Here is a 24,113-nt window from a genome sequence, read left to right on the forward strand (position 1 = left end):
TTTTTCGGGGGGTTAGAATTGTAAAATTGGATAATTAGTTGCACTCTAGGGGGTTAAAATTGTACTCAGAAAAAAAATGCAATCGTGGCTAATTTTAGTGGGAGTTTGCTTTATTGAGTTGGCGTTTTAAGTCCACTTTAAGTAAGATGAATCGGAACTGGACCTACAGTTTAAATTAGGATCCGAACCACTATGTGCCTCCGCCAGATATGGAACCCAAGAACTCTTGATTACAAGCGGCGACGCTACCACTGCACCGTCGGGAAGGCCCGTAATGGGGGTTTGCTTGATTGATTGATTTTACTTTGCTTTTCTGCCACTTTTGCGTTTTGGCTAATTGCGAAGATGAGGATGAGTGATGATATGATGAAATTGATGAATGAACACTCACAAACACACATGCTCAGACTGGGATTCAAAGCCGGGACCACTGGCGTCGTGACGCGATGTGCTAACCACTCCGTCACGGGGGGTGGATAATGGGGTTTTGCATTTTCCACTTTTGTTTCTTTCTTAGGCTACCAGTTCACATTCGCCGAACAGTCCGACACCGAACAGAGGCATATTTATTGTATTTGTGAAACAAATTTTCTACCGATTTCCTGTCATAAACTATTTCTGGAGAAAGTACATTCATGATTCTTTTGTTGAGGCTGGCAGAGACAAATTTGAGGGTTTACCGCCCCGCGCACTTGCATTTAGGATGTAGCCGACGTGAGGAAAGATGAAAAGAAACGGACAGACCGTCGGCATCAGGAAGGTTCACTGGGCTCTTTTCCACCCTCTTGTGTTTACAACCGCGGGAGGGTTTCTCTGACATCAAGATGAAACGAGCTCTCTCATCCTTCAGTGCTACAAAGCACGTAGTGCTGTTGTTTCTTAGAGTAATGAGCAGGGGTGCAGATTTATAGACGCTAAAAACTTTTAAAACGAAAGCCAAATATGCACTCAACATGATGAAAATACACGTAGACACTTGATGGCACAAGTATTGACTTCATTGTTTTGGAATTTTATTGAATTTTTCTTATTTTTGCGTCACTTTATTTACATTCGGTTAATTGCAACGAATATGAGGAATAGTAGCTAGATGAAATTGTTTATAGGGAAAGTGCTTTATTCAATTAAATAATAATAATACATAGAAGAAGAAATGTGAATTTATGCATATTACAGGGAAGAACTTGTAAATTGTGGATACATTTACTGCTTTGCTTCATTGTTATCCTCCCCTTTTATTCCTACGATAATATCTAGTTTTCCAAAACTTTGGCTTTAATCGCGGCGTTGAGGACGAATGGTTATAAAATGAAAGGACAATCACGAAGGAACATGGACAAAACAAAAGAGAACCCGTCATAGGATTACGCTGGCTGTGGGTTTACATATCGGAACCTCATTGATCTGCAGCAATGCAGTTCACGGTATGTACTACGAGGAAGAAAGGTTGATACTTGAGCGCCCTCCGTAAACACCACTCCCTATTTTAAATAATATTGGTGGTTTACTGTGATACAGCAAGCGCACGTAAGTGCGTGTGTGTGTGTGTGTGTGTCCGTGCGTGCGGGTGTGTGTGTGTGTTGTCTTCAACTAAAATAGAATGTTTTATACAACGAAAAGAATATTTTTTTTTTTTTTTGAGTTTCAATAAATTAATATAAATCGGTGCGATTGTTTGAAACCTTCCGCCTGAAAAGATTCTGTGAGCTCTGAACTTTCGAAGTATTTATTAACTATATGAAGTAAAAGGAATAAAATATCAAAATAGGAATCTCTGTCCCTTCTTTTCTAGATTTTATTCAATTCGATTACTGCGTATATTTATTCCCATTATAGTGCTTAAAGTAGATATGTAGAAACAAAAGCGAAGAGTTTTAATCACAGAATAATTGAACGACGTAACTTGCCTTCATCCTTCGGATCAGACTCATATACTGGCGTAATTTGTGTGACTATAATAATCATGATGATTCACTGCTTCGAGCTTCGACTTTCAAAACTGTCTGTCTTGTTTTTTGAAAGGAGCCACTGAAGTAATGCAGTTCCCTGATTTCATAAAGGTCTCTGCCTGAACAACACAAACCCAGATGGCAAGAAAAGATAAGCTTACAGATGCGAGAACCGCACGAGGAGGGTTGTGTGTTGGAAAACGACACCAGCACTACAGTCGGGAAATCCTCAAACTTTCAGAATGCGAGGAAACAAAATCCTTGTATTTATTGTTATAAAATTATGTAATTTCTGTTGAAAATATTGGGTAAACGCTTGGAATTATCTATGTAAATTCACGACACTAAGATGCACAATATTGAACCTAAATGGTAAAATGGTTTAAAACTCTTGAAACGCCCCATTTAAAGCTGGTTTCACATACAATTAATGCTGCATTTCCAATTTTTTGTACGCCAAACTAGAATCCCAAATTGATTTTTTATTCATCACATCACTTCGTGTATCCTTCTAGAAAAGCCTTGCAGAGTATCACCGCAATTGGAAGCATATGTTGGGAGTTTTTTTCAATAGAATAAGAAGCAGTTTTCAGCTGTTGAGAGAAACATCCAGCCGAGGCTGAAGCTCGTAGGTTAGGTTGAGTGAAAGGTACTTCAAGTGCTTTATGCAATTTTTATTACCTTAGATCTATATATGTCAGTATTTGCAGAACGAAGTAGGAAATGCTGGGTGGCAGCAGATACATGAGGAGTCGAGGAACGTGGAATCGGTCGAGAGGCTAAACTTGTAGAGCTCTCGCAGCAACTCCCAGGGTGCTTAGTCCCGACTCTCAATACGTGAGAACGGAAACGACCATTTCGTTATCACCCCAACTCGTGATTGGAGAGAAAATCGTAGTCCTGACTGGTCGTTAACGAGTGCCGACTTCGATGGCTTACGAGTTCTCGCTAACGACTGAGAATATAGTCTGTGATGCACTCAAAACAAGTTTGTCGTAGAGGCTACACCCAAAGAACCAATCAGATGGCGAGAATTGAAATCGAGAGTCGTGAAGAATCGATCGATCTTCCTAAAAATCGATTGTGGTTTGTTTACTGTCTTATGAAGTTGCCCAAATGTCGAAATTGATCTTAAATGTAAAACTGCACGGAAAAATAAATAGTGAGTTTATTCGAATAGATAATATTCATTTATAACTCCATTAAGCCTTGTTTCCATGATTATGAAAAACTAAATATGCTGACCAAGGCAGTAATTTATTTTATTATAAAACATAAACTAACGTAACGTATTCATGTATGTATGTGAGTGGCACTCCATGCGGATTTTTCGGAAGAAGAAATAAAACAAATCTATGCACTTACCAAATTAGCTAATAACGTCAACTTAAAAAAGGAAGAAAAAAGTTGTACAATGTTATGAATGTCCAGCCCAATATTTTTTAAAGATGTAATAGTAGTTTTCTTCACTGCATAGAAGGCAGGGAGAGGGAGGGTTGTTTCTTTCAAATTTATTATGAAAAGAGGTTTTTCAAATATGTGGTCCAAGTTCCGATCGTTTAATTCAAAATTAATGGTATTTTTTACACGGCTCGATTTTTTTATCTATTAACACATCGTTACCACACATTCTTTATAGTTTTAGTGATTTCTTGCTGCATCTCGTGTGAAGAACGATTTTTCCCCTCCACACATACCTACATGATTGTTTGGGAGTATATATATATTGCAACATATTGAAGGTTAGGTTTTTCTTGGTAAATAATATTTTACGAAATTTTAATGGCAAAAATACACACATATTCCTAAAATGAATGTTTTGCTTGTCTTTGTAACAAATAGCTGATTGGTATCTTACGTTTTAGGTTAAGCAGGTTAGATTTAAGGCTCTTAGAATTAATAAAACATTCCTAAATACTTTTGTTGTAAGGTTGGGTTAGTCAGGTTTAGGGTTCTTAGCATTATAACAATATCTCTAAGTGAACAAAACATCCAGTCTCAAGCACAAAACTCCCTTCGAACCTTGATGAAAATCTGCTAAACTCCATGTCTTTCATAACCGGAAACCAAGAATGATTATTTGCTGCAAATCACAGCTACTCGTGTAAGCTCCTTTAAAAATCGAAGTATCTCGGGTAAATAATACTTTGTGTAGAATTTAACAGTGCTAATTCATTTCTCCAAGCTTCAAACTTACCTTCACATATTGTTTCCAGTATTCCAAACTACTTTCTAATACATCTATAAAATTTGCAAAAATGAAAAAGAAAGAAAAAAGAATAGAATACCATTCAACATTCGGAACCGTTGCCAACTTCTCTATTAATGGCAGAATATTGATTTTCGGTAGGTAATTGTGGGAGTTTGTGAATGAGGGGTGATTTTCTATGAGCATTGTAGGAATATGTATGCATTTTATCCTATATTTTCCAAATTTTATTTACAAAAAAAAATATTGAAAAATCGAACGAAGACATCAAACATTGGGAAATACAGGAGTTATCCATTGTTGACATAACATTAAAGTGCAAAAGCAACCTTTTGATGTAATTCTTTTATGGCACATTCCTGGTAAATCCAGGTTCCTCCCCTCACTAATTCATAATTTATTGAATGGAGATGGAAGTATACAGAATTTCTTTGCATTACCAATTCAAGTGTGATTTTCCTCAGTGAAATGTACAGAAAACATACCTCAAAAATGACAAAAATATGCTGTCATACAATGAATTTGCTAAAAAATATGCCTTAGGTTTTTTATGCATTTACATGACAAATGACAGCATCATCATAGTGTGCACAGAAGATAGGAAATTTAATTTGGTGTGGAGAAACAAGCTAGGATAAAAACATGACAAAAATCTGAGGCCTGTAAGGGGAAAAAAATCTGAAAATATACTTACTGATTTCATAAAGGTGCTTTGTCAAAAATGAAAATTGTTACTTCTGGAAGTTTATGACAGCCACACAATCTTCATTGTGTACCTCAACCTATCTACTTGCCATTCAAGTTAACATTTCTGGAGGTGTGATATCCTTAGCTAGTTATATGCAATAGCTTATGGCAAGTTGTGAATATGCTTAACTAGATGGCACCTCCATTGCAGGAAGAACACAGTAATTGCATGACAAATTGTATGCTGTAACTTATTAATGCCTAACAGAACCAAGAAGTTACAGAACTGGCATTGTAAATTTACACAGAGATCCAAGTTGTGGAAATTATGGGAGTGCAATACACAGGTTTTTTTTTTTTTTTGGAAACTCTGAGCATTGGCACATAATACCAAAGACATGTTTTTCCATTTCATAAATTTTCAGTCAATTTTAATGTCTCTAACATGTAAATTTTGCATTCCTAGATGCTATTTAATGATTGGTACAAGAACTATAATTCCTCAAAACTATTTATTTCAGTCGTTATAGTACCGAGACAGTGATGTGAAGAGATTTATGAATTATAATGACATTCTTATTTCCCTTACTCTTTGAGTGGAGTTTTAAGTCAACTTTTGTGCACAGATAGGCTAATTGGGACTGGACCTACAGTTTAAAGTACTATCCGAACCACTATGCCTCACCGGTTCTCAAACTTGGAACCCCTTGATTGCAAAGCAAATATGTTACAACTATGCCATTGGGGAAGCACCCATACCATTTGAAGTAGATGATGTAATAAAAATTATTGTGGATGCCGTATGAAAATTGAAATATAGCATCAAAAGGTAAAAATAATAATAATAAAAAGTCTCTCAAGAGATTGAAAATGAAATCTGGAGTCCCCTTGATGTTGAGGTAATTAAGATTTGACTAATCTATTAATGGGGAGACTGTTCAAAGAAGTCCTCCCATTAATGACTATTGCAATATTGTTGTATGAGAACCAGTTGGACCTAACTTAAATTTATGTAATTTTCAAGAGTGATTATGTCTGAATATAAAAAAGTCAGTAATTTGAAGATACTTAAATCCTATTTACCACTAATGAGAAAAGCTGGACATGGGTGAATCTGATTCCAAACACGGTTTTTTTAGAGTTACGTTCCTCTGGTTCTCACACGGCAACATATGACATGAGGTCGTCTTTATGCACAAAGAAGCTACAGTTTAAAGTGGTATCTGAACCATTAAGTGCCTCTGCTGAGTATTGAACATGGAATCCCTTGATTACAAGATGGCAACATGCAACATTTCCAATACACCAATGAAGAGGCTTGAACTGTCAGTGAGCAAATGAGTAAAGTAAACCAATTTTAGATAGAACAGCACTGAAAAATATATTTGCAATGAAACTTTTCTAAATCAAGTGGGAGGTGATTGTGTACATTATGAAACATGTATTCATGAAATCAGATACACACTGATGCAGACCTTTTGTACACAGAAAAGGCAGTTAAAAAAAAAAAAACTGACTACATGGGAACTTTGCATGTAATATAAGCTTTCTAAAACTTCAGGAAAACCCTTGTGTGTGTTCTGTTACAGCTCTTGCAATAACAATGTTCTACAACAACACTACTTTATGGCAAAAGTAACTAAGGCAATGAAGTACATTGATATTTCATAACGACAAACAAGGCTTAAAAACTGTTGCAAAGGGGAAGCTTTAAACAGAATAAAATAAACCTTTTCATGTTTCATCTTGCATATGAAAATATAAATCTCCTTTCTTTAAAGAAATATATTTTAAGGTAGAGTGCCACACACGTAAATTTGCCGTTGCGTAGAAACGAATTTTCGTTTTGTCTCCCTCTCTCTTAGCATCACGTGTTCTACCCTGCTCGAAAACCTTCGCTATTGTTGCCATATTGTCATTCCATTCCTGGACACACTCGCGCAAACATCATTGAAAACAATTGAATAGCGCTCCAGCTCGCGGTTCCCACTGTTCGGCAGGGACGGTAATGTGGCAACATAGCACGGCGTAGTGCTTGCTTCTTTTATGCAGTGCATGTTCATTGGCTAGCTAGTAACTAGTGTTGCCAACTGTAATAATGAAGCACTATTTCTGTCACGTAAGGGGAAAAGGCAGGTAAAGTGGCGGTGAGTTTTGTTGGATTGGAAGCACCATATTTTTATTTTATACTAAGTATTTGACCGGTTTTGACGTTGTGTGCGTGTATTGCGTGTGTGTATGTAAAAGTGTGTGTTTGCTAATGAACGTTAAATTCCATAATGCCTCCAGTTCTGTCGAAGTTGAAATCAAAAACCTTGCATAGCCAAGCTCGGGAAATTCTAAGCAACGTGCACGAGTTCATGAAGGAGGAAGCCAGTCATGGTGTTAGCATCCCAATAAAGCATTTTGGCAAGAGAGCAGCGAACAGCAGCAACAAATTGTTCATATTTCATAATTTTGGAATTATTCAAAATAAATAAATTATGTGGCTCCAACATCATTTCAACTCTGGCTCCGGCACGTGTTCTTGTAGAAATTGCATAGAGGAGGCTGTCATTTTTGCTGCTTAATGCGATACATATTGTTTTCTGTGTTAAAATTGCCATGCTTTGATGGTTGACCAAGTTCATAGCAGGGCCGGCGGAAGGGGAGGGCGTACCGTGCCATCGAAAGAGCGGCAAAATTTGAAGAGAAGAAAAAAATAAGCCTATTGAAAACTGTGATCGAGCGAGATATTCTTTTGCGCTGAATAGTATTGAAATAGCATAAGAAGTCTCATTATTTATTTTATATTTTGATGTTTTAGTTAGGAATATATTGATTTTCAATTTTCCGTGGCTGCGTAATGACCGGGGGGGGGGGGGTCGAATAGAGCCGCCACCTCCCAGGGAGGCAAAATGACTAGCGCCGGCCCTGGTTCATAACAAATGAAAAAGCCGCGCAGCTTATCGTCCAGTGGCAGTATATGTACTTGTTATTGTTGTGGAAGCCGGCATCCTTTGTAAATGTACAACAAAGGCAACCGACTGTCGCCGATCTCAGGGAGGAAATAATAATACTGCTTGAGGAGGAGTGTTATGGTGCAATTGTAGCGGTTTAACACGTTGGCATGTTATTCTCTGCCGTTGCAGTTCCATACCAGTGTATACGGGTTTTGGGAGTGAAAAGTTAGAACGCCACCAGTGCATTAATGCAATGAAAAATAATATATATATATATATATATATATATATATATATATATATATATATATATATATATATATATATATATATTTATTTTGTTTGAAATCACTCAAATAAGGAATCGTATGAAGAAGTCTTCTTTGCAGCATTTTTGGTAATTTTACTTATGTGTTAGTTCATATTTTGCGAATTTTTAGTCCATATGTATGTAGCTACATAAAAAGCCACTTGTTAGTACATATTAATCCTAGTCCTGGTATAATGCATGACGTTTAAAACTCAATGTTAAATAGACCTGAATTCTCTTATTTTATTGTTGTACGTAACAGCTGTTCATCGGCGCACTGCAGCGATGCGATTTTTCTATCTGCTCCATTAGCAACACTGCTTCTTTAGTTGTTTCGCGCATCGCACAGCAGAAATATCTGCGCTAGACTCTAACAGCCATCCAAGCCATATGAAATGGCTGATGTGCATTTTACTGAAAAATTATCTGAAAATTCTGGCTCAAGCAGATATTTAGTTTTCTGTTGGTTGAGTCCCAATCTTCAAGAAAACTTTCCAGCAGGTAGTAAAAATAAATAAGTGAACCATTTAAAGTATTCAATAATTAAATGAAATAAGTGAGGAATTGGCACTGCTAACAATATTGAAATAAAGTTCTGGTGTACTGTTACAATGTTATATTTCAAAAAGAATGTCACAGAAAACCTATTTCACACAAACTTAATAACATTAAAGCACATCTGAAGATTCATACACACACACACACATGCAGAGTTGACAGTGGATAGGAAAACTGAATTTTCTTCCATCCCTCCATCTTTGATTTTTGTTGCCATAGGAGGGTGATAGTGAAGCACCATGTTCTTTAAAAGACACCTCCATTTTTGTTTTAGGATGCCAATGGTCCAAATGGCATTAGACAGCTATGCACCTCAAGAGTGTTTTCACCAGCACCATCTATTGGTGTCATGACCCATGGTCCTCTGGATACCCACTGTTACCTGCAAAGATAAAGAAAGGCCTGTCCTGAGTTTCCACTGTAGATAATAAATATCCCAATAACAATTGAAAGTAACTTCACTTAAAAGATTTCAAAGGATCAGCAGGAATTCAAGTATTAACTTATGAGCACTTCTATAATCTATTGCTTTACTTCAAAACATCTAAAGTGCACATATCCGGTGATTGTCCCCCCAGTGTCTTATGAAACAAACTGTATGTTAAATTTGGCAATCCTCTAAAGTGCCACATTTATATAAATTTTGAGTACTTTCGTTTAAATCGCAATGTCAATGTTTGACTTCCAAAAATACGCAAGTGTTCCACAAAAGCTCTATTTCCATAGCAAATGGAATGTTGAACAAATGAACATGTAATAGCCCCATCTAGTTGCTGCACTTTTTTACACTCTGTGCAGTGCAGGTGTATCCAGTGTCAAGAGTAGTGCAAGGAAATCACGTTCAACCAACTAGACGGAAAGCAGTGTTCCAGTTAAGAAGATTCAACAAATGCCTGTCTGCTGCTTTGAACGGTCATTTGATTAGTTAGCACACACCACGTGACCACACACAAGTCCGAAAGGTAGTGCAGACACCAAATACATTACTTGACTCCAAATCAACAAACTAGACAACTCAGTGTTGCACCGTGCAACCAACTAGACGCTTCAGTGCAAAGAGAGTCAAAAAGTGCAGTCAACTAGACGGGGCTAATGTGTTATGACTCCTAGGTGTTTTATAAACTTGCCTACAACATCCTCAATTTACATTCTACAAATTCTATTACATTTCAATAATCTTGTTATTCATATCCAAATTAAACATGTATCATATTTAATCACATGCTCATTGTGTGACAAACATTATAGATTATGCTAACTGTGAATGTTATGTGAAGGCTTCCATGAAAAGTATTGTCTGGAATAAAAATAGTTATATGATTTTATGAAACATTCACGTAACATTTCTATTAATAAAAATGCTTCCACATAAAATTGTCCCTAGCATGGTCTTGTTGTATACTGGTAGGGTTTCTTCTTCTTATTATTATTACTACTTGTATCTAAGAATAAAACGTTTTGATAACATTTGAAGAACTCAGAAATGTTTAAGTTTAAAATTTACGGATAATGCACATTTTGTAATAATAAAAAGGTGAGAGAAGAGAATACTAGACTTATTGTAGAATATAGATAATTATGAAACAACATTGCACATGTATTCATAATACAGTAATGGTAATAAACATAGTACTTCACATCTTTAATAATGCAGTTCATATATGAGATGAGTGCAATTTAAATACTTCATGGAAAAATTATTAACAATAATTATTCCAGACTTAGAACATCTACATACCTAACAGCCAAGTGTTCCTTGTACCTGCCTTATTCTTATATTGACAAAAGTATCTGATGTTGGAATTCCTCATGTGTCCACCCTGGATACCGAGAGTAGTCACAATATTTTCATTTTAATCGGCTATCTGCAAAAGAGGAAAAGTACTGTAACTTTTGCACAAATAATTGGGTTAACAATTAACAATTGATCATAATAAGATACTGCACAAAGTTAATGATTTTTTTTAAAAAAATATATATATATTCATGTTATTCTGAATGAGAAATACCATCCATCTGATGTTACACATTACTCAGTTTTTTACTTCTGATTTATTTGAAAATAGCAACTGTTTTGAAAACCCCACAAATTCACATTTTACTGTGTTCCAATAAAAAATAATAAAATATTAAAAGAATATCACTCTGGAACTGTTATTGCCATGAGCACCTTTGATTTGGTTTGTCTTAACAATTATAATTGTATTGTTTTGTCCATGCAAATAGGAATACGAGATAAAAAGTGATACAAATTTGTTTGCTAATCCAGAACTATATGGATAGTATTGAAAATAAACTAGCATGTTCACTTGCACAATATACCTACCTACATGGCCAGTCAGCCACTCATTTCAGTATTTATGTTTTATTACATTTTATTGTAGAAGCTGTCTAAAACCCACCACATGATGGATGTCAATAGGTGTTATTATAATGAAACAAAAATAACGTACACTATCTTACCTCCTTTTAACATCCAGCTGATCTGCTTGTATCATTGGGAACTTCATCCATTGTGAGGAGCAATAACCACCATAGCACTGCACACTTGCTCTATACACTGGCTGATGACCTATAACCATCTGGCTGGTACCTCCATGTTGTGAAAATGAGAGCTTCTAGCACCTATAAAATTATTTCAGAAAAAATAAATATAAATTCTCTTACAAGGAAACTTCTATCAAACAGTTCCCACTGACTAAAAGATTTTCATGCTTAAAATAAATTCATGCTACCCACTATCAACACATGACATAAGGTAGTTAAACTGAGTGCATTCTGTTGATGGTTTCATATAGAAAAAAAATATTTTCCCCTTTTCAATTGATGGTTATGAATACAGTATACCAAGTACCCCCCTCCCATGCACACACACATATATACATTACTAATGACATTTTTGTCACAAAAAAAGGTTTTCTCTCACCAGTGTCTGAGCAACCGAATGGAGTACTTTCACTTTTACTGGTGCTTAGGCGTTTAGGTTAGATTTTGTGATTACAATAAAAAAAAGATAATTTTACATTCCCGTCGTGATAAAAAAATAGATTTGGGATAAATTCTAATGTCCGTAACTCTGTAAATATACGTTTCTATGCCCCCAAGCTTCTGATATAGTCTTAACAACAGTTAATCTTTCCATGGGGAATTTTTCCTGGAAATTCGAGGGAGTACGTAATTTAGTACACTCGACCTGCAATTAATACAACTTAAAACATAGTGTCAAAATTTCCTTTAAAATCTTTATCATCAGTTCACGTACTGTATAAATCATGTGTACCATTTTTTCCCCCTATATATAACATATGGTAGTGGTGCCTAATTGATGTATTTTATAGTACCGTAATTTCATTTACTGGTTGCAACAGGACAATATGTTGCAGAAAATTAATTGTTCTTATTTTGTGCGGCATCGTTATTTTACATTTTGATGTGACGTTGGTGGAATGTTGGCATACATTTCCCAGGTGTATCAAAATATATTTTGCAGTAGTATTTTATTTCGCGATTGCTAAGCTTAAGGAATGTTGCAAAAATATCAGCTCTAATTCTTACAAAGTACGTGGAACAATGTAATTAACAATAAGAAGGAAAATGGCACGAAGTATTTAATTCTTTAGGTACATCGTAGAAACAATTCACAATACATACGTATTTCACTCTCCCCCAGATTTGTTCCAATTGTCCTTATGTTCATACCCAATAATATTAATAACATACTAACATGACGTACTTACTCGAAATACGACTGAAACGAAGTGGGCTTGCAATTCTTCTTTCTTCAAAACCATCATCCGCAACAGCTGATAGTGTCCATCTTGAAAATCTGCAGCCGTGAACGAACTCGGTAGGTGCCTGGCTTGTGAGTAGGTTCCACTCGTTTTCTGTTAGCGCGTCCGTAACCATATTCGTTAACGAAGAGTGGAGACTACACTAAATGGCATTCGTTAGCCTTTCTTGACAAAAACGTCACGAACTCGTTAGACCTTAACGTGTTGACAGTTCAAGACTTAGGCCCCAGGTGTGAGAGCAAAGGAAAATGATGACTATATGAAGGGAGACCATACGATAAATGAAGAAGGAATTCTGAAGTTATTTTCAATTGGAGAGCCGAGTTTTGAAAACTTAAAACCTGGAAGATCATTGTATGTGGAAGCAGAAATCATAGAAATTAAGGTTAAATGCTTGATTGATTGTGCGAGCGTTGTCGAAGTAATAATGTTGGCAAAGGAGTAATAATGTTGGCAAAGGATTAAAGAGAAATACCCACAAGCAAATTTAGATGCTTCTGAAAAGGACAAAGTCAGATTAGTTATGGCTGCGGGAAATGAAGAATACAAAATTCAGGGCACGGTACGCATCATGATGAGCATCAGAGGAGCTAATTTCGAAGTAAAATTTCTGGTGATAAAGGGTTTGAGGTGTGATATAATCCTAGGAGTACCATTCTTAGAAAATTACAATGGGCACATACACATAAAAGAAAAACGGCTAAATCTAGAATCAATGGAGAACATGAAAGTAGATATCCCTATGGAGGAAGAGATAAAAGGTCGCGGGAGCGAAATAGGCATTAGGAAGCAAAGTCTTGTAATCAGAAACATGATGCAGTGTATAAGAAGAAAGACTACGATGATATAATTGAAAATGTAAAAGGTGAATATAAAAGAGAGATCGAAATAGAGGACCATAAATACAAGGCATCGAAAGAAGAAATACAAGCCAAAGTGGATGAGTGTCATTGGATCTCGGAAATTGAAAAAGAAGAATTAAGATATATTTTGTTGAGACATAGGGGAATATTTAGCCAACGCCCAGGAGTGACGGATGTCCTATAGGATTGAGGTAGACACAGCGAGTTCAATAGTGTCAAAGCAATATCCTATACCCTTTGCACAGAGAGAACACGTAGAAAGGGAATTGAAGAAATGGTTAAGTTGGGGGATAATACGAGGGTCACTATTTATATTTTGAGCCTTGGTAACACTGATTGAAGTTAGGCGCGATTTGACGTTTGCACGGAATCGTCTGGCATTATTGACCATAACGTACTTCAAATGTTTTGTCAATAGCTTCATTTGTGTTGTTTATGTTGCCTTGGAGATTGCGCGACAACAATAAAATGGAATTAACTCGTGAACATTTTCGTGCGATGATTTTTTACGATTTTCGACGTGGATTATCAAGACAAGAGTGCATCGATCAACTTACTTCCACATTTGGCGATTAAGCCCCGTCCTTTGCCACTGTGAAACGCTGGTATAACGAATTTACTCGTGGCCGCCATTCGCTCACCGACGAGATTCGCGAAGGTCGTTCAAAATCAGTTGTTGTTCAATAAAACATTGATGCTGTGCAAAACCTAATACTGCAAGATCGTCATGTGACATACTGTGAGATTGAGGCAACCATAGGCATTAGTTCCACCAGCATATATAAAATATTACATGATCATTTAGCTGTGAGAAAAGTATGTTCTCGTTGGATCCCACACAATTTGACAAAAATTCAAAAAGACGCTCGCGTCAATTGGTGCAAACAAATGCTCAATAAATACAATCGTGGTGCTTCAAAAGACGTATATAAGATTGTAACAGGTGACGAATCATGGATATATGCATATGAGCCGGAACGTAAACAGCAGTCGACTGTATGGGTGTTTCAAGATGAACCCAATCCAACAAAAGTTGTTCGCGCTCGAAGCAAATCGAAACAAATGGTCGCCGGTTTTTTCGGGAAAACTGGTTATGTGGCAACTGTGCCTTTAGAGGAACGTAGAACGGTCAACTCTGAATGGTACAGAACAATTTGTTTGCCAGAGGTCTTCGGTCAAATACGGAAAACAAACAAACGCAGTCGGATCATTCTTCATCAAGACAATGCCAGCTGTCACACATCTCGTCTAACAACCGACTTTATGAACAGTCAAAAAATCGAATTGATGGGTCATCCACCGTCCTGAATTGGCACCCAATGACTTCTTCTTGTTCCCGAATGTCAAGAATAAATTGCGTGGACAACGATTTTCGTTGGCGGAAGACGCCGTTGATGCGTTCAAAAACCATATTATGGAGGTGTCTCAAGAAGATTGGAAAAACTGCTTTGACAAATGGTTCGAACGAATGCAAACGTGTATTGACCATAAAGGAGAATACTTAAAAAAACAATAAAGCAGTTTTCAATGCCAAATTCCTGTTTTTTCATTGTTAGGCTCAAAATATAAATAGTGACCCTCGTAGAGAACTCCAATAGCGTACATGTAAGCCCAATGCACGTGGTAGAGAAACCGGACGGAGGTGTGAGACCCGTACTGGATTTAAGGGAGCTAAATAAACACGTGCTACTTACCAGAAATCAAGTAGAAAGAATAAATGAATTACTACATACTTTTTCAGGCAGCATATACTTCACATCGTTTGATATGACTTTGGGATACTTTCAGGTAGAAATAGAAGAGTCTAGAAAATATACAGCTTTTCGATGTGGATCAAGGTTATGTCAATTTAGAAGGCTCCCATACGGTCTAAATTCATCAGTATCGGCTTTTATGGCGGCTCTAAATAGAATATTTAGTATAGAAACAAGAGAATGGCTTGGTATATATGTGGATGATATGTGTATACATACGAAAGATTGGGAGACACACACAGAAAAAAATAGATTGAATATTAAGTAAATTGGCAGAAGCAGGATTTACTGTCAAATTGGAAAAATGCTCTTTTGCAAGGAAGGAAATACTTTTCCTAGATCATGTAGTATCTGGAGGTGAAATAGATGTGCCCAGACAAAAATGACGCGATAACCAATTTCCCAAGGCCAAACACAAGGAAACAACTTCAAAGATTCCTGGGAGTATGTAATTGGCGATCAAAATTTATACCCAATTTCGCAAGCAAAGCCAAGCCATTATATGAACTTCTCAGAAAACATATAAAATGGAAATGGGAAGGAGACGAAGAGGAGGCTTTCCAAAGACTTAAGCAAGACCTTATACAAGCGCCAGCCATAAACCAACCTGATTTTGGGAAAATGTTCTTTTTAGGCACAGATGCATCGAACATTGGATTGGGAGCATACCTATTTTAGAGAAATGACTCAACGAAGAGAATGTAATCAATATGCCAGCAGAAGCTTGAAGAACTTCGAAAGAGCGTATACGATAAGTGAGCTAGAGTGTCTGGCGATAATATTTGGAATAGAAAAGTTCTCTGCATATCTGAAAGGCAGAAGATTCAAGGTGGTATGTGATCATAAGAGTCTAGTTTGGTTAAATTCTGCAAGACAGTGGAATGCAAGGCTGACGAGATGGGCGATCTTACTACAACAGTGCAGTTTTGATGTAATGGATATAAAAGGAAAAGAAAACCATGTTGCAGATACTCTAAGCAGAGCACCTTTGAAGAGAAATCAGGAACCAGAGGAAGTGATTAGGCTAGAAATCAACGCTATCGCTGAGGAAGAAGTAAATGGTATTAAAGAAGAGGAATGGCGAGTTGGAACAGAGGAAGATGAGGAATTAAGGGATATTATCAAGGTGTTGGAAGGAGAGGAAGGAAACAAGAAAACAAGGATGTCTAAGATAAAGAGCAGATATAAAATTATAAATGGCATCGTTTTCCAAGTTAGCTATGAAAATCCGAACGAAGTAAGGATAAGGCAGGCGCGGTTGGCTGTATAGCGCAAATGTGCAGTGAACCCCCAGTAATATACAAAATAAACAATAACTGAGAAGTTCATAAGCGTAGAGTGCCAAATTCTCTTAGTGAGAAGGAGAAACCGCGGGCCAGAGCCACTAAGCTCCCCTCTAGTTCCGTTTCGTGCAAAGTCTCCGCTGAACCTCCGCAAGCCAACCCCTACCATGCTAAAAGCTTAGGATGGCTAGCAGAAGCTCGACGCGTACATATGGCGAAAATACTTGCAGTCTGAGACTGGAGGAAGGCCGTCTCGTCAAAACGGACATGCGCAGTTCGAAGGATCACCAGCGAGCTGGAGTGAATCACGCTCTTCTCTCTTCCAGTGTTGCACTATGTGTTTCAATTTGAATTCATTTGGCATTCTCTTTGTATTTTTATATTTTACAAGACTTATTAGATTAATGAAGAGGGTGTAATATAAATGTAGAGGTGACCCCAAACGAAAGCTAGAAGTAAAGATGATGGGACAAATAAGATAAATATGATAGAGAACAACTTGCCTACACATTCAGAGTTTTCATCTTTAAGATGGAAACACTTCAGGTGGAAGGAGCCGAAAAGTCAAAAATAGCGCGAGGGCGAGGGGTTGCTTATCGGACAAGACTTAAACAACCTTTTGGTCTTCTTACGTCAGACTAAATGCTTTCGTTGACATGTTAGGCTTTTTAGGTTTAGTTGTCTTAGAATATATACACTCAATTTTCGGGGCTTACCGTGCTTGACCAAAAATGTAACATTTGCTATTTATTCAAGCCTAACCTAAAGCATTTCGCACTTACGTCAGAAGACGACCAAAAAGTTGTTTGGGTTTCGTGCGATCAGTTATACTCTAGCGCGAGAGGGTGTTCGAAGGGACGCGCGCATTTAACTTTGTTACGTGTCATTGTCTCCATACTTGTTAGTTTGTTTTGAAGTGCATGGCTGGTGATTGACATATATATGGCATAGTGATACGTTGAGTGAAGTGAGGTGGATTGTGTATTGGAAGGAGTGTAGTTGTTGCTGTGCGAGAAGTTAACATATTGCATAGAATAGAATCTAATCGCTTTGATTTAGCGATATACTTTCGAATAGTTATATAAGAATTATCTTGTAATCAAGGGGTCTTGGGTTCGATTACTGATACATACTCATTTTAGCAGGCAGAGATTTGTATTTTTTAACTGTAGGTTCAGGATCCAGTTCCAATAATATAGTCTATTTGACAGTGGTGGGACCAGAAAAGAGTTGGCAAGAGTGGAAGAGGCAAAATTGAGGCGAGAATATTTTCTGAATTCTGAGATACTCCTAAATACAATACCATACGAAAATCTTAAATTAAAATGATCGCCCCCTACACACACACTCCTTGGTGCTGTCACTGTTATCTGAACATAAAGCAAATTAACTTTGTCAGTAATCTACCGGCCAAAATTTGAAAATTTTCCCAGTACTATCTCTACGAACAAAAGCGTGTAGTGTCTCAAAAGGTTTAGATAAGTCCACTTTGCATAATTTTGGTGAACCCCCAGGAAAATTATGCACGAGCCGCGCCTGGGATAAGGGTACCACGAACCTTGATAAGAAGAGTACTTGAGGTCGTGCATGAAGGATCTGGCCACTTCGGAGTTGATAAAACGTTGAGATTAGCTAGGAGATTTTAAGTATGGAAGACTATGAAGAGTGACCTTGTTAACAATGTCAGAAATTGTACAGTTTGCGTACAAACTAAACCCTCAAAGATAAAATTCAGGAAAGAAGAATTACATATTATCGCTAAATGCCATTAGACATGGTTTCTATAGATCTAATAGGACCATTGCCTAGGTCTAAGGGATTTTTGTATATATTGACGTGTGTGGACGTATGTAGCAAGTTTATCATGTGCTATCCTTTAAAGAAAGCTACAGCCAAAGAAATAGTTAAGAAGTTGGATGAAGGATTCATCAAACATTATGGTAGCCCAAAGAAAATGCTGACAGACAACGGGACTCAATTTACTTCAGAATATTTCAAGGAATATCTATATTTCAAAGGGATAAGGTTGATTAATGTTACAAGATATCATCCAAGTTCCAATCCAATTGAGCGTTACAATGGAGAGATTGTGAGATTACTTAGAATGTACTGTCATGATCATCATACAAGGTGGTGTGCAGTAATTAACAGGATAGTTCGATTATTAAATAACTATATCAGCTGAGGCAAATATGAGCCCGACAGAAATTTTCTTGGGATATGAAGCAGAGCCGATGATTTTCGATGATTTAGAATGGCCAAAGAAGGTTATGGAAAGGAAAACGAGGAAATAATTTTTCAATGATTTGTACAACAAAAGAAAGAAGAGGACATCAAAAGAGAAAGTGAAAGGAAATAAGATAGAAGTAAAAAAGGGTGATATAGTTTATTGTAAAACACATCCAATAAGTAAGGCCATTGATCGCACAATTCAAAAACTGTTTTTCAAGTATGAAGGTCCGTATATTGTATTAGATACGTTTAGGAACACTATAGTTATACAAGACACGGTGACAAAGGAAGTAAGAAGAGAAAATCTAGATAATGTAAAAAGATATAATTGTACGGAAGACGTTAAACAAATGTTGAAAGAAACACATGAGAAGTGAATAGTAAGAATGGATGTTGCAGAAAATTTTTCCTTGCATACGAAATTTCTACGAAGGAAAAATTTTACCCAAAGGAGGGAAACTTTGTGTCACGTACACAAACTGCATTGTTGGTGTTTGAGGTAGAGGATCATAGATGGCAGCATGCAAAGAGAACGACACTTATGTTTGATGATGGATAAAGCAGTTTAGAAAGTGGGCCAGAGATGGCAGCACTCAAGAAAACGTATACAATTGTAAAAAGAGAAAAAGGAAAGCGCTGATGTGGTGAAATAATGATTGTAGATATTAATACTAATTATAATGGAAGAAATAAATGAACTTAGCACAATAACAGGATGTAAATAAGGTGGAAAGGGTAATTAATATTCAGTAATAGCATATGTGATCATTATATAAAAGTAAAGAAGTCGAATTGTAATTACGATTCTGGGTCTATTTCGGTTCCCACGAACTGAGAGTTTCGTGCGGCTTTTGGGTTGTTTTCCCCAGGTGTAGCGCCATTTCACGGCAGTCACCCAAGCACTTTTGGTAGGCGCATCTATTGCAGCTCCAAGTTAAGTTTAGCGCTGGCCAGGCGGCGATCTTTAACTAACCGCTTTCTCTTTGTTTATCTTGGAGATCGATTTTATTAATATATTTCTGTCAATTTGGATCGAGAAAGAAAAGAAAGAAGGAAAAATACACAATATGTAATAATTACAAGAAGAAGAAGCATTAGTAATTACAAGAAGAAGATGCCTTAGTAATTACAAGAAGAAGATGACTAAGTAATTTACAAAAAGAAGAAGCCTTAGTAATTACAACAAAAAGAAGCCTTAACGATTACAAGAAGAAGAAGCCCAAAGAAGAAGATTGGTTACAATTAATAAGAAATAAAAAATAGAAGAAAAATATTGTATGAAAATATTTCCAAAGCTATCTAATATTTGTACATGATTATTCAAGAATATATTACGAATTGTACCCTCCGTAGTGGGTTAAATCTATTGTTTCTTTCCAGATATTCGTAGTGTTAGTCACCCTGATCTGTGCCCAGAGGTATCTCATTATTTCTACCCTGTGCTAAGCTGGCAGATGCTCACGTGAGAGGACGTGGCAAATCAAAGTAGGTCAGGGCAGTATCGCCTAAAGAATACATCAACGGTTATTTGAATAATTCGTATAATTTATTTTTGAAATCGTTTCAAGGCTATGGACGACAAATACTCATAATGTGACTGAAATTAACCGTAATATCCGTATCCAATGCCGCCGACACCGTAGACAAGACGAGCACCGTAACCTCCCCATCCTCCAAGACCGTATCGGCCCCAGCCTCCAAGACCATATCATCCGTAGCCTCCAAGACCGTATCCTCCGTCAGGTCCTAGACCATAGCCAACAACAGGGTGAGTGGCGATGGCGATTTTGTTGTTCTGGCTGCTCACTCCGGTGATTCCTACAGCTAGAATTCAAGGAGAACATCATGATCAGACAATGTTTTACACAAATAGAAATTTAATTCATGTTCTAAAGATAGGAACACACTATATCAAATTGAATATAGATCTGTAAACTATTCCCATAGTGATCATTTTGCTTATCTAAAACTGATTAGAATTTGGTATGGCTAAAGAGCGACTTTGGAAAATAATTAGAAGTAGAATGAATGAGTTCAATTAATTCACATCCAAAATATGTTATGAGTCAAAACGGAACAAACTCCCTTCCCATTCTACAAGTTATACATTCTTCTGAAAAATATATTCCAGATAATATCTTATTTGATTTCCATTATTGAAATTATCCAAACAGCTTCTAATGTGAATCAAACAGTGACGTGCACTGAGGAGTAGCTAGTCTAGCAGAGATAGATCAATCAATCTCAAATCTCTAATTATTTTCAAATCACAATATTTATTGTTTTGTTGAAGCCACAGTTCATATGCAACACTTTTTTTCACGCGCTTCTTGTCCCTCTGTGCGTTCAGCGGCCTAGCTCGCTCTTTCTCTGCCTCACAGTTCCAGGTAGAAACGGGTTTTCGAAGGGAAAGGGAAGATTTCTGCCTCTACCTCCCTTGCCCCCTCGTCCTCGCTCCAGTGGTTGAAAGCCCGTGCTTTCAGGTCCTCCAGTCTATCTCCTATAGGACAGATAGGGGATCGGATTCCCTTCGTTTCCTTTATAAATCCTCTAAAGAACTAAGGGGAAATTTTTCTGCAGTACTTATGATCTCTGTATTTACACTACTTTTTACATGTTGTACAATATCTATGTAAAATATGGGATGTACTTTTATTATTTATGCAATTGGAACGTCTTATGTGCAGACAAAAATGTTACACTTTTTTAAAAAATATGGAATATATAATGATTAAATAACACATATTTGCTCACGCTATCTCTTTCTCTCGTTTTAGTAGTGTTATATTTTAATATACTAATCTCTTGGCCTCCAATAAAAAAAAATGGATAAGCTAAACAATCATAAATACGGATGTACTTATTTGGGCAAGTGAACGCGCCTTCTAATTCTTGTTGTTGGTTTGGTTTATTTTACTTCGCTTTTCTGCCACATTTGGTTATCGCGAAAATGAGGATGAGTGAAGATATGATGAAACTGATGAAGGGACCTCACAAAGAATAATTCAGGCCGGAATTCGTGACGAGCCAGCATTCTTGTTCTTATGTGTTGTACTCTGCCTGCAGTGAATAATGAAAAAATTAGAAATGAAAAATGTATCCCAGAACTCAAAAAGCCAAATGAATATAATTGAAGAAAGTACAAAAAAGGCTTGTTTAAAGGTGTGTTTTGTTACCCATCGCTTTTTCTAGCTGTATAGATTTAATCGGAATAAGTAGCTAAGAGCTTGGAAAGTCGTGAGGGACAATCATAAACAGAGAATTCTAGGCTCCTGATTTCACAGTGCCCTGCAGACGCACTGGGAGGAAATATTTGTATTTTCTTCTCTCTTCCATCGCTTTACCTAATTTCTGCCATGACGATGAACGTTGAATAAATTAAACGGGTGAAGAGTGGTTGCAAAGAAACACTCATGCAAAGGCCAGGGCTCGAGTCCGGATCCTTCAGTAACGAGATAGGGAAATTAGGGAAATCAAGCAATGCAAAATTTTTGAAAAAACGTTAATCATATATAAAGATGACATTTCAAAAATTCAATTGAAAATTACTACTCAGGAAAAATGCAGTTTGCTTTACCGATACCCACGTATCCGAATGGTTAGCGCCTTCCTCACATGTTTGTTGTCGGCCGACCTCCGTGGGGGAGTGCAAGTGGTCCCGGATCTGTACCCGATGGAGGTATAGGTCTAGGTCCGATTAGCCTTTCTGTGTATAAAATGGACTTAAAACGTCAAATCAACCAACCGTGGGGGAGTGGTTACCACAGCACGCTACAACACCAGGAGTTCCGGGTTCGAACCCCTACCTGGACGTGGGTGTTCTTTGTGTTTGTCCCTTCATTAATTTTGTCGTATCATCTTCGCGATTAACCAAATGTGTCAAAAAAGCGAATCAAATCAAATCATTCATTGATTGATTGTTTGATTTGGTTTATTTTACTTCGCTTTCCGCCATATTTGGCTAATCGCGAAGACGATACGATAAAATTGATGAAGGGGCACACAAAGATCACCCATTGCCAAGCCGAGATTCAAACCCGGCATCTCTGGCTCAGTAGTCAAATCAAATGGTTTTCGATTTTCGAAAGTGGGTGGAAGTTATGTGTACAAATTTTTGTAGTCATTCCTAACTTTGCAATTTTTCCTGTATTTGACGTTCTTCTTTTAGGAATACTGGACCCTAAAAAAAAAGGGGGGGTTATGACCCGTTGGGCACGCCACTCATTGCTACCCCAAATGTCGACGTCACCGCACGTCACTGGAATCAAACGTCAACTCAAGTTATGTATGCTCACCGTAGGTTAATCCAAGGATTATCATCAAAGCAACAACGAGGATGGACGTCTGCATATGAGAAAAGGATTTGTTTATAAAGTCCGTACACCTACTCTATGAATAAATAAAGTAGGTCATATGTTGTTGTTTTTTTTAAAAAAACGAGACAAGATTCAATCCATTCAAATTTTTGAAACTTTATTTTTAATGTATCTTTTCATAACAGGTCAAATTGCATTGTTCATTTTAAGAGCGTGTTTCTAATAAGAAATTTTGTATTTAGGAGAGTCAAAGTATTCTATGCACTCCTACAAAATTAATCGAGAAGGATAGGAAGGTTCATTATTAGGTAATGAGATACAGTGCAGTAAGGTTGGGAGTTATAACGGAGCAGAGGGCGGGAATATTTTATGAGAGAACAGCCCCGTCTAATATAACCTAAATATTGTCTTCAGAATATTTGGGTATAAGTTTATTCAATTATTAAGATTTTCAGATCTATTATGATGAAAGTGCCAAGGGAGACGGATCAAAAGACAGGAGGTTATTGACGCTCTGCCTCTTTTCTGGTGTTGTTGTAGGTTCATGAAATTCATCTTATTTGAGCAGTGTAATTGAACAGAAACAAATTATGAAACTATGAAATTTTTAATTTGTAATATGAAAATGTTCTTATGTCGTAATACTCCATACTGTACAAGCTATAGGCTAACAATTTTTACCCATAAGATTTCGGAAGGATATGAATTGTTTATTATCATCCATTCAAGTAGTCATTTACTCGCGGAATATAAATACACAATATTCATTAAGAAATTGTGACATACACACACACATAAATATATACAGGGAGGTTATTTCAGTCGTTTACCTCCAGCGTGTCGGCCGTTCGGCGGACTCTTCATGCAACAGGTCCCGGCAAATTGCGTTCAGGAAGTCCGTAACAGAAACCGCTTGTTTTGTAATGTTTCCACTTTTCACAATTACAGTTACAATTACAATTGAAATAAGCACGTACCTTCTCGCAAGGATGCTGGAAAAGGTGCCCTCCCATATACAAATATTTCTGGCACCTTATTTCTGACATACAATCTTAGATTAGACATCGCTACTTTATCGTCAGTTGACAGAAATGGAAGACAGCATCCAGGCGCATAAAGCAAACCGAAAGCGTAAAATGATATTTAGAAGTAATAATAATGATGATCACTAACCTCCTGTGTTGTAAGAGATGTTGAAAATGACCTCCTTCAACAGCAA

General features: G+C 36.9%; 1 long non-coding RNA gene across 1 annotated transcript; it reads right to left on the minus strand.

Annotated features, from left to right (window-relative positions):
• Nucleotides 1-8,799: 8,799 nt before the first annotated feature.
• On the minus strand, nt 8,800-12,546 carry LOC145978655 (uncharacterized). Its single transcript, XR_014440733.1, has 4 exons — nt 12,393-12,546; nt 11,119-11,280; nt 10,394-10,520; nt 8,800-9,037 (listed from the first exon to the last, which is right to left on the minus strand). It is a non-coding gene; the product is annotated as an uncharacterized LOC145978655 (long non-coding RNA).
• Between the last annotated feature and the right edge of the window lie 11,567 nt (nt 12,547-24,113).

Source organism: Lepisma saccharinum, chromosome 25 (assembly GCF_977018435.1).
Source record: "Lepisma saccharinum chromosome 25, izLepSacc3.1, whole genome shotgun sequence".
NCBI classification, from domain to species: Eukaryota; Metazoa; Arthropoda; class Insecta; order Zygentoma; family Lepismatidae; genus Lepisma; species Lepisma saccharinum.